We start from the raw sequence: 12,571 nt of genomic DNA, 5'->3' as shown, positions 1-12,571 counted from the left end.
AAGAGATATCGATCTGAAATTTTTATAGCGTGTTCGTAAAAAGTGATGTCGAGTTTGTAATTGAGCAACATAGTTCAATTGGATCTTTATGTATGTGCCTGTTTGTTTATTATGATACCACTCAGGAAGTGAGAGGAAAGGCAATTTTATAGCTTTCTTTAAATGACGTAAGAAAACATCGTCACTGTTTATGCATGGTATTTCAATAATTATAACTCAATTATAGCTTTTCGCGTAATTAAATATTTTCAAGATCACTTGAAAGAGAAATGAAGAAGTTGTTCCAGCCGTTCCACGTCATATGATTGTAAAATAATGCGCCTAGCCCTAGAACTATTATTATTGGATTCTTATTACAACATGTCTATAATAAAAATAACTTTTTCGATAACAGTTTACATTGTAAAAGGATATGAAAACGATCCTAATAAAAAAACCCCAACAACATGTTTATACACAAACACCATGCTAGGAGTTTGTAATATGTATTGACAAATGAAGAAAAAAAATGTATACCTAACGACCAATGGAAATTTTTTTTATTGTTTCACAATAATATTAGATTTATTAGTTGTTATTCCTTTTAAAATTTCAAGAAAATGAGTATAGTAACCGGCATAAGTTTAAATTGAAAATCTTTATAGAAAATCTAAATGGCTCGTTTAAACGGAAAACCTAAATGGGTGGAGTAATACATATAAATCCGCCCGTGGGTGTGGGTAGGTAATATTTCAAGGTAAATCTACAATCCGTGAAGATAATGAACACGGGGAGTGGTTTTGAAATCTAGGATATCAATGGGTTTCTATGGGGGGAGATCTAAATGGCTCGTTTAAATGAAAAATCTAAATGGATGGGGTAATAGATATAAACGCACTCGTGGTGGTGGATAGATTATACCTATGTCAAGGCAAATCTTCAGTCCGCGAAGAAGATAGAAACGAAAAGTGGTTTGCAAATGGAGGATATCAATGGGTTTCTTAGGGGATATCTGAAAACCAATGCTTGAGAAATTTTGTATAATCTTCCAGAATAATAAAAAATTTTCTAAAAGGTTCGTAAAGAATATGAGAGAATGCTGTAGAGTATTCTAAAATGTATTAGAATGTTTCAGAATGATGCTTTAGGTTTAGAATCGTCAAAAATACTTTCGTTCTGGAATGTTGGATAAGATTCTAGGTAGTTTATTGAATATTATTTGTTTTAAAGAATTTTCATCTATTTTTTCTTTTTAAATTTACACATTCGCTAAACCCTGGGAATTATTTAAGAAATTCACCAAAAATTATTTACTTTATTTGTTTCAAATCATATTTGAATCATGTTGAAAAAGTTTATACACGAATTATTACTTATATTCCATTTCATTTGGTAAGTTGTTGATTTTCTTTATTTGCGCAAGCCTTTATTGCTCAAGCTCTTCTGAACACTGTTTTTAGACCATATTGGGTAGTAATGGTTTTTATTGATTACCTCAATTTTAAAATTTCGTGTTTGTAGTGGCGAATCTGAAATATTATTATTTTGAAAAACTCTTAAATATGGTGAGTTTTATTACGCGAAGTTCCGCGAAAAATCAAATTACTTTTTACCTTCTTTGTTATTCAGCTAACAAATATATAAGTTACTGGATCCGACATTCTATAAATCAGGGTGGAAATTGTTTGTTATGAACTTTCTCATTTTCTATTTCTAATTAAAGTTTCTAAATTTCAAATTTTGAAGTTAAAAAGCAAAGTAAATGTTTTTTTACTACAGATTAATGAATATTTCGATTTTTTTTTAAATTTATCTGAACAATTACACAATATAAACTTTTTTTTTTTGTTCCATGTATTGTTAGAAATTTAATATTTATTTGACTCCATTTCCTCCCGTTGTTGTTATACAATAATAATTTATACACATCTCATATATGTGATACAAACACACAAAACTACATGGAATATAATCTTAAAACGTAGCTAAAAGAACTTTTATAAAGAATTGTCAACTTATTTTTATGCTACTGTTATTATTGCCTAGCTAGAGTCGTCTCAAAATATAAAACGAAGAGACTATTTACATGTTAACGTACAAATCTAACGTCAACCTACGAACTATTTAAAATACATTCTAGTTTAAATCTCACCAGTTCAGTTTCCTTTCGAAGGTAACAAATTATATCTACAGATACGGAATTTATTCCCGATTGTAACACGCTTTTTATTAGCTCGATCTATATGCCTCTATATAATATGTATGTATGAATGTAATTGAATCTAGCAACGTAATTTCTCCCAACTTATAGACGTCCGATTGATTTGAAAAAAATATAAAAATCCGATAGAAAGATGATGGTGATGAGTTCCATATCCTTTAGAGGGCGTTGCAGACTACTTGGATCCATTTGGTTCTATCTTGAACAATTTGAAAGACTTCAATGAATTTGATTTTGTGTCATAAAGTGATGTTATCTAGCCAAGATATTCTTTGTCTACTTCTGCTCAAGTTTGCAGATTAGAACAAGTTGTTGCACTTTGTATTTTTCTGAGCGCGTTATTTAGCCTACGTAGGAGCACAGTCTTTGTCAATTATTTTTGGTAGGGATTTTTTATCTTGCATTATTTTCAACACTTTATTATTAGTAACACATTTTTCGCTCATTTTATGTTAACATTTACCCAAAACACCACATTTCAAACGCATTTATTTCGTTAATTTCGTCGTCTTTTGTGTCCACACTTCACACGCATTTAACAATGTAGACCAAACATACGATTTTAGAAACCACACTCTTAAGTTTTTGTTCATGACAATATTTTAAAAATTTTATTCTAGTATTCTAACCAGAATCGATATCACCAGGATCGATAATCTTATCTTTACTACTTTAATTATATTATCTCGAAATATTCAAACTAATTTCCTAGGAACAGTATTTTCACAATATTTTCTTACCGAGACTAAAAAAACAAGAAAATAAGTTTTAGTAATCAAAAAAAACTTAAAAACACGCTCTATTGCACTAAAAAGTGGATAATAATTTAATTCTGAAGTTTCATTCAAAGCGTGGGGTGGTCGATATCTGTTAAATCAGCTAATTTAAAGAATAAATATAGTGACCACCCCACGCTTTGAATTTTACAATACAATTAAATTCTTATCCACTTTTTAGTTCAAAACGTTTAAATTCTGTAATTTGTGGGTCAAAATTACCCTTGCATATATTGCATACGCTACATTCCAAACCAAAAAATTCCTGTTCCAAAAAATTGCAGAAAACCGAGAAAATTTGTTTGTTCTGACTTGGGAAAAATTTATTTTCTGTTGCGAAGGTATTGCTTAAACAAAATGTTTTTTCGATCCACTTTGGAACGAAGTTTGTAATGATTAAGTTGCCCAGTTTGGTTAAAAATCCTCAGTAGTTTGTGTACAATTCTACTTTCGTTAGAATTGATTCAGAGTTTTTGCGTTGAAATAATAACGAAGTAAATAAGTAAAAGTGTCAATGTCGGCAGTTATCATAATTTTAACGTGTAAATATACACTTTGCCAGCAATAACGTTGTCGCTTTGTATTCCTTGTGCATTTTATTAAGTATCGTTTCTTTAGTAAACAAATATTATCTCAACACAAAATTATTTTCGATATATAGATTTGCCATCTTTTATGACAAGAAATATAGAGGCAAGACATTATTATTATTATGAGAAAAATTATATATATTTTTAAATACATAATCGTTATTTTTTATACTTTTTTTGTTTCAATTTTCATTTTCTTTTACCAGACAATTTTATTTTTAATAAAAGAAATTATTGGGAAATGAAAGTTTTTATTATAAACATTCAAATTTTCTGAATAATATGTACATTTTTATTTTATAGACAATCCTTACATTTAATTCTACTTTTTTCCGAATTCATTTCATTTACCCATTTGATTGATTTCTGAAGTTGAATTTATTTCATTTTTCGTAAACAAGCTGTTTTTTGGCCAATGAAGTGCTGATTTATATCAATATCACTAACCACTAATATTTAAGTTAATATTTTATTATTGTTTTTAACAAGTGAAATTACTACAATTTAAAAAAACCCGGACAAAACTGAATCCTAAATTCGCACTTGAAACATGGCTAAGAACATTCTCCGTTAAATTACCTTACAAACAAAACCATAAAAAATAAAAACGGTTCAACTGTTTAAACGCTACGATTCTACAGACAGACACACACACACATAGCGGTCAAACTGATTACACCCCTTTTTGTTAGTTCGGGGGTTTGAAATAGAGAAATTGATTCCAGGGCAGTTGGCTTTATCTACCACTTTTGGAATCGTACCATTTTCCAGATTTTCCAATAGATCTACATAATCTACTTTTTTACCATTCAAACTGATCAATGCACAAAAGGTACCATCAATTGTTCAAAATTTTTAAATGGCATCTCTTAAAAAAATGACAAAATTATATAACTAAACCATACGTATATATTTCATTCCTTTCAAAGGTAGTTTCTTCGGGGGGCAAACACTTATGTATTTGAGTTTTTAAAGCTGCTCCCATATCGCAGTGCATTATCGAAATCCAAAAACTAGATGTGTATTCTTTTTTTTTTATTCTTGTTTGTAAATGGCTGTTGTTTGAGTCTCTTGACATGAATTCTAGAGACCCGATCTCGACGCAGCGTATGGTTGTATTTATGGGCTTATTTTTATATACCTTGCTTCACAACATCTTATACTTTTAGTTTCAATACCGGATAAAAAAACTTTTTCATCAGCTTATTGAGATCCGAAATAATAGAAATGAAAACATGAGTGACCTTACCTGCCGAAAAACGAAAACAAAACCAGTTATAAGCTCTATCGTTTTCAAGCTACGGGTATTTTATAAAAGTCCTTCAAATCAAAAGAAACGAGAAACAACTTGAAACACGTATTGACCGATTTAAATCGCAATTTGTACTATGTTATTGCCGAAGCTTCGGCAAAATAATGCAGCTAAACTATTAAGTATCTATTAATTTTCCTTTTATAGTGTTTAATGCCTAACACCGAACACTTGATGTTAAATTAAACAAGGCACAGAGTTAATTGTCCAATAAGGAACGGAGTTAATTATCCAATAACTAATAGAGTTAATTGTTCAATAAGTCGTAAAGTAATTTTGAACACACATAAAACATTTTTGTGGTTTAAGAACCTGTGTTTGATTACTGTGCCTTATATTATTGACTTTTTACCAAAAATTATGGCTGTTTAAATATTGATCAAATTAAACTCTGACCTTGGTCGAGTAGAATGATATGACCTTTGTCGAAGAAATAATTTCACAATATCATATTTTAAAAATATCAATTTCAATCACTATTTTTATCGATAAAGAATTTTTATAGAAACACTTTATTTTTATTTTCGTTAAGAAATTTTATTCTTTGACGTTAAAATGAAAGTTTTACGATTGTCGATTTATCGAAATCACATACTAAAATCATTTGAATGAATTGATTTTATGATGTACTAAACATTAGTGAAAATTATTCTGACAGCTATTTATTATAAACATAATATTTTTGAAATTCTTTTCCCATCGAAAGTAAAATTCATTTTGATGATTCAATGTAAAAAAAAAGAGAACGATATGTAAATTATTTGTCGAAAACGATGTACATTAACTTGATGATAATATTTTACGAAAATCTCGAACGAAAAAGTCGAAAGAAAAAGTTAAAATGTTAATATTTTTTTCTAAATTTTATTTATGATGACTGAATTATTCTGTGAATACAAAATAGGTACAACAACATAGAACTCTTAGAATATAGTTTAACGAAACTATGATGTCGCATTCTCAATCGAGATGTTGTTATTAGATTCACTGAAACAAACAATTATTAATTATTTTCATGAAAATTGTATAATATCTCAAATCAGAAGCTTTGAAGCTTAAATTTCTACTAGATTTATAGAATTTATTAAGTGCATTCCAGTTATTTTCAGGAGAAAAAAAGTTAAATCAAACAAAACAAGTTAAATTCCGAAGACATTTAAGTTCAGAAGACTCTTTCATTTTGAGAATCGCACGCTAACATACATACAATTCTCGCGTCAACCGGTCGGTAATCTTTAGTCGCGTAATCAGAGATTTTCTCACTCGTTCTTCATATGCCTCAAATATTTCGCAGGTTAAATATTCTTTAGTTTTGCAAATCATAACCTCTGCATAATTTTATATAAATATATTTTTTAATACACTTACTAATTAAAAATAATTTGATTATGTGATTATTGAATGATGTTTGAGACTGAAAACACTAGAGCAAAGAAATTATCTAAATAATTAAATTAATTTATATAGATATGAAATGTATTCATTATCTCCATCAGAAATATGATAACTTCATTTACTCTGACTGCATACAGGGATCTTACAATCATTTAATCGGAAAATTGCAGCAATGTTACTCATAGGTTTGCTGTAAAAAGTTTACGTAAGAAGCATTTAACATCAAACAAAGACTAACATGTAACAACATAATACATATTTTTGTTGTAATAATCACTTGGAAATGTTCAACAAACCATGAATAAAAGCTTTCAACCATATATTTTCTATTTAATCGGGAAAACTTACATACTCAACCATAAAAATGAACTCAACTTTCACTATTTAAATTTTGTACCAGCATTAATTGAGGAATATTTAAGTTAATACATTATTTTTGAAAATACAGTCATTTTTAATTTTCTGATAGAAAATTATTGTGTTCTTCCCGAATCTATACATTTTGAGATATGTGTTTCGATCTACATGTGGGTAAATTTGATTGACTTTAGGAATTGTTGACAACTTATCCTACCGTGAAGCTAAGATGGCCTTAGTTTTTTTACGATAATAAGTACCAGAACAAAGAATTTTTGTGATAAGCGAAAATAAAATAGATATCATAATTACGATTAAAAAAATAGGAATATTTATAAATTTGATTCTCAAAGTCACCACCGGGCTATTTTTTATATGCTTTATATGAAATTTTCCGATTACTTAAGATAATTATAAATTGGAAATATTGGCTGTTAATAAAGTTTTAGAAAATACTATTTTTTTTTAGTTTTTGCATGCAAAGAAAATTCCTTAATTTGCTTTACGAGCGCAAGTGATTCTAATTTTTAACTGTCTCCGTGATATTCGCTGCTCCATTGTATTTATACAGATTTTGACTATTTAAGGTAGTACGAGCGACAATTTAGAATGTAGACAAAAAATAAGGATACAATTTTTCGATATCTGCCTTGGTTTTCGAAATATCGAAAGCTCAATAATTAAACAAAATTTTAAGTTTTCGATATTTTGAAAATTAATTCAAATATCGAAAAATTTTACTCTAACTTTTCGTCTTATATGGTCAAGTTATATATTCATCATCCAAATTGAAAATATATATTTTTTTAAATTTGTGCCCCCACAATTTTCAGAATTGATTTAGACATAGACCATTTTCATATTTAAAAAAATCAAGTCATTTTTCTGAAACAACCCTGGCGCTCGCACATCCTTAAATATTTTAAAACACATAATTTTTCATTTCTCGAATGAGTATTAAGTAAGTGAAAATAATATTAAACATATGCACATCTGAAAATAAATTTAACCATAATTTAACTTTATTCGGCTTTTTGGTGTTTCTTCTAAGGGCTGTATACACACGACGAGTTATTTAAAAAAAATACAGCTCATTTTTATTACTACCACTATGTTAGTACTTTAACTATTAACATAATGAAAAACTATTTTTCACTTAGAGAAAAGCATTTTATCTAGATTAAGAATATTATCACATTTTCTTTTCTCTTAACGATGATATAGAAATGTTGTATCATTGCGATCTATGCATACAAATTATATTTAATTGACTATATGCAAGCAACGAAAAATGAAAACCATTTAGATAATTTAATGAATGTAAGATGAAAATATGGTGGACGACATGTCTTAATTTATATATTTTTTGGTATTTGAACTATTTATTATTTTTGTCTTTATTTGTTTAAGTATGTATTTTAACTAATGATGAACTTATATAAATAAATTGTATCTTTCAAGTATAATTGAGCAAATAAATTATACGCAATGCCTAATTTAGACGAAACAGTTCATAAATGAACAAAATATTAATTTTGCATTTAGGAAAAAGTTTTGTACTTTTATCATAAACACCCTTGAATCATCCATCGGTTTCTTAAAAGATAATACTGTCTGTGAGACAGTAGCTATATGAAAATAAAAGTTACCCGAGATAAGGATTGCCCTTTTTTATCTCAAGTAAAATGGAAATAAGTTTTTAAATGCAAAAAGTAAAAACGTTTGCTTTAACTGTTCACTTGTGAACTTTGTAATTTTATTTTTCAAATCACATGAGGCAGTGCTTATAGGAGACCATTTTTCATCCATTTAATCTGAATTAATTATTGATTACTGTGTATAAACCTAAGTGTACCGAATTTGTAATAAATTGTAACGATTTAGAAATAAAGATATTTCGTAACATTTTAAAATTCAAGTATTCGTTATATTCACTTTTATAACGAACGTCTAAATCGTCTTCTACCTATATGGTAATGCTATCAGTTGAAACTATTTTCGTTGTTATTTTTGAAAAATGACTTTGAAAAACATAGAAATCCAAGCTATGGTTCGAGATACAACACTCTATCAAATATGAATATCGCCTAAGCTCTAAATTTTTACATCTCTTTTAATATTAGGTTTACGATGACAAATTATATTATAAAAAAAATAATAAATCATAAAAAAACATAATAAATGCTGTACCAATAAATTTATCGCCGAAAGCCATGCGCTTACTACACCATCACATATGACTAAAAACTAATTCATAATAATCAAATTAATATATTCAGAACATTTAATAAAAAAAACTTTGAAAAATAATAACAAACAAAATATAACACACTACCTGTTACTCGTTAACTTCGCTGAACAAATACAAGCCAATACAAAAAATTCCCTATACAATATTCCCCTTTTGCTCTTAACCCGCTAAAAACCTGTTTGGAAACCCAATGAAACATCAAAAAAGATCTCAACCAGACTTCGATCTTCGACATCAGAGCTTGCTTTGATCGATGTATGGAATGATATATATTTTTAGAATATTAACATCAAGGTGATTTTATACGTACAGTTTGTAAAAAACTTTTGGTTTATTGCACGGTACATACATATAAACCAAATAGATGCTTGGTACTCAAGTAATGAGTTATTTTTGGCTTTACAATACCACGCAACTACAAAAATATATAAAATAGTGTGTGCAAGTGATGCTTATAAATTTGATAATATAGATATCGTTCTTCAATCATCAATACTCTTACTATAGCCAACTTTGAACGGTAAAATAATAATAAAAAGCCCGGTGTTCTAGGAATTGTTTGTGATTTTTGTAAATTTTGTTAATCAAAAAATGTACTTATAAAGTTTTATTGAAATCCCTAGTATTATCCAATTCTTGAAAATCTCCTCAAAGGTAGGTCAAAAAAGGTTTTGAAAAGTGAATCAGGATTAATTTGTTTTTGCACTCCAAATTGGCTTTAAATTTCGGCCTCGGTTCACTGAGCTATGGTATCTCGGAAGTTTACATCACAGAGAATAGGGTTTATAGACAGGATTTTTATATAGAAAAGACCCAACGGTCTCGATAAAGCAAATATATTGTTAAAATCTGACTTAAATCGGTCATTCAGAAGTTAAACGATTACATGCAGACGCACCAACGATTATCTTTATATATAAAAATTATTTTTTTCTGTGGGAAAAAAACAAGTAGTATTTTATATTATAGAATAAAATATTAATATAATAGTAAATAATAAAGGTGTGCACTGCAATTATTGTAAAAATCGAAATATTTACATACAAAATGCCTGTGCTTCAGAAAAGGAAATGGTTATTTATATTATTTATATTGCTACTAAATCATTGAGAAAGTGCGTTGATTACAAAATTATAAAAAAATAAATAAATAAATATAAAAACAACCACATCGATAAATATCATGAATATTCATATTATAAAATTTATAATTAATATTTTACCGATTATTTTTTACAATTTGTTCAAAGTTGGAATGTTATTTCTTAAAATAAACTACATAGTAATTGAATTGAATTCATTAATGGTTTAGTAGTAGTTATTAATTGCCAGAAATATGTTTCCTTGAATCGAATATGAAGAAAAGAAACCCGTACTGAAACCGTACTGATATTTTTGTTTACCATTCTGCGATCCGTTCATAGGTTTGCTCGAAAACTCTGAGTAAAAGTAAAATTTTGAGCAGTTTCATCGGACATTTACCGAGTGTGTCATAATAGAGGATAATATTGATATCGAATTGGCCATATTCCCTATAAAAAAGGAAAACTACATCTGATAAAATGGCAAAATTTGAAAGTGAAATTAAAATTGATTAAAAAACAAAGAAGTTATAAGCAATCGAATATTGCATTTAAAGGTTGCCCATCTCCTTTTAGCAAAACAAAGTTTTATATGTAATCTCTATGGGGATATCCACGTATTACGTTACTAGTGGGTATCTTCCCCTTTGGGTATCTTTCTCTTCGTGAAGTGAGAATTCTTCATCTGAAGTGATAACAAAAATTAGTCCTATCCCCTATTGAGATTGTTTTCAACTATCTTCCTGCCATCATTTTCGTAAATCTTTAGCCTATTCAAAAGTTTGAAAGTAATTGTTCAGAAGGAACAAACTTATACCATTAGGCCATTTGTGATATATGGAAAAGAACAGCAAATGGCGACCTATTTCAATTTCGAACTTGGCAATAACCAAAGAGGTGGTTCAGGTGGACTATTTTGACAGCTTCTGCAAATTTTCTGTAACTGCCTCTAATGAATTGAGTAAAGTAGCTCATAGAAGGGAAATAATACTTTCCAATTGTACTTTCACCATTCTTTCAAGCGAATAAGTACGTTTGATTTTATCCGTTTGATTTTACAAAGTTCTTGTCTTAATCTGGCCAGCACATCAGTGAATCTGATCCATCACATATATGAATCTACTTTGACTTATAATTATTAATTAATTCAAACATTTTTTGGGATGATGGGCACCCGAATCGTCACTGAATGATGGTTAATATTGAGTTTGCCAGATTGTCCATTAAAAAAAATGAAAAAGTTGGCCATGATACCATAACTACAATGATGATATGGTATAGAGACAGATACATATAGTATCTATGTTTATAAGTATTATCGCAGAATTGAATAGGGTCTCCACCAGAAGTAGTGTGGGTATCTCCAACCCGTACTGCTTTGACTCATCTTCCATAACTATTGCTAATATTTTTATTCCCTCAATTCAGTATACAGTATTACTTCTAAAGATTTTCAAAAACCTTTTTTCTCTCCATGTAGTGAAAATTCTTCAATACACTGAAGTGATAAAAGAAATTTAGTTATTCGTTTTTACAATCCTGTGCCATACAATACCCTTAAAAATAAACATCGATAGATAAAAGAATTTCAATTAAATAACTAATTTCATTTAGTAAATATATATTCATATTATATGTGATAAATATTACAACATTTATTGTTGTAATGTAATGAACCAAAGAACTTATTCGTTATTTTATGAATCTACTTTGTAATATATAAATAATTATTTATTTACATTTGGCTTATCAAAACATGCTAATTCACTTACACGTTCTTAATGTTTATACAATTAAATCAAACAATTAGTCTTAAAACATACCACAAACATACATAAACACATACATACGTTCATACATTTTTATTTTGAATATTGTAATATGTCGACTAGAGGTGTAAAAATAAATATTTACCAATTATTCTAAGGTATGCAAACATGCGTGTATGCATTTTAATTTATTGAATCAATTAAAATATTTCACTAGTGTGAGTAGCACTACATTTGATACTTTTCTAATGAGATGGTATTTAGGCTTGTAAATTTAACATAAAATCTATTTTTGTATTTATATACCGTCACTCGAAAAAAAAATTATATCCAAATCGGAAATACAAAAATTTAATTGGTTTTGCGAGTGAACGAAAGTTCACAGGAGCAATTTATACTTCGGTACGTTACCCGCTTAATACGAACGCATTTTCTGGATCAAAATTACTCTATAAAGTGATTTTTATCACATTCAGGAACAGTTTACTTTGAAAAATTATACAAAAATCACGTCCTCTATTCATTGGGTAAATAGTTTTTGAAATATCGCCTAAAATTCTGTTCGACAATTTTTGGAACTTTTTGGAAATATTTAGAATAAAACTCATAATATTGTTAAAGGAGCTGGCTGTTTAAATTTTTTTTGGCCTATATCACCGTAAATAATTCGAAGAAATAAAAATCTGGCTGATTTTACGATTGAACGACAATTTTCTGACTAATGAAATTCTTTTATATACTACCTTTCTTCTGAATCAGCCAATATTTCAGAAACTACTTATTTAAGGATGTTCGGGGCAATGTTGGATTAAAGACTTGATTTTTTTTTATATGTAGTTG

Source organism: Chrysoperla carnea, chromosome 5 (assembly GCF_905475395.1).
Source record: "Chrysoperla carnea chromosome 5, inChrCarn1.1, whole genome shotgun sequence".
NCBI classification, from domain to species: Eukaryota; Metazoa; Arthropoda; class Insecta; order Neuroptera; family Chrysopidae; genus Chrysoperla; species Chrysoperla carnea.
The sequence above is the reverse complement of the archived record's forward strand: the minus strand, read 5'-3'. Positions refer to the sequence as shown.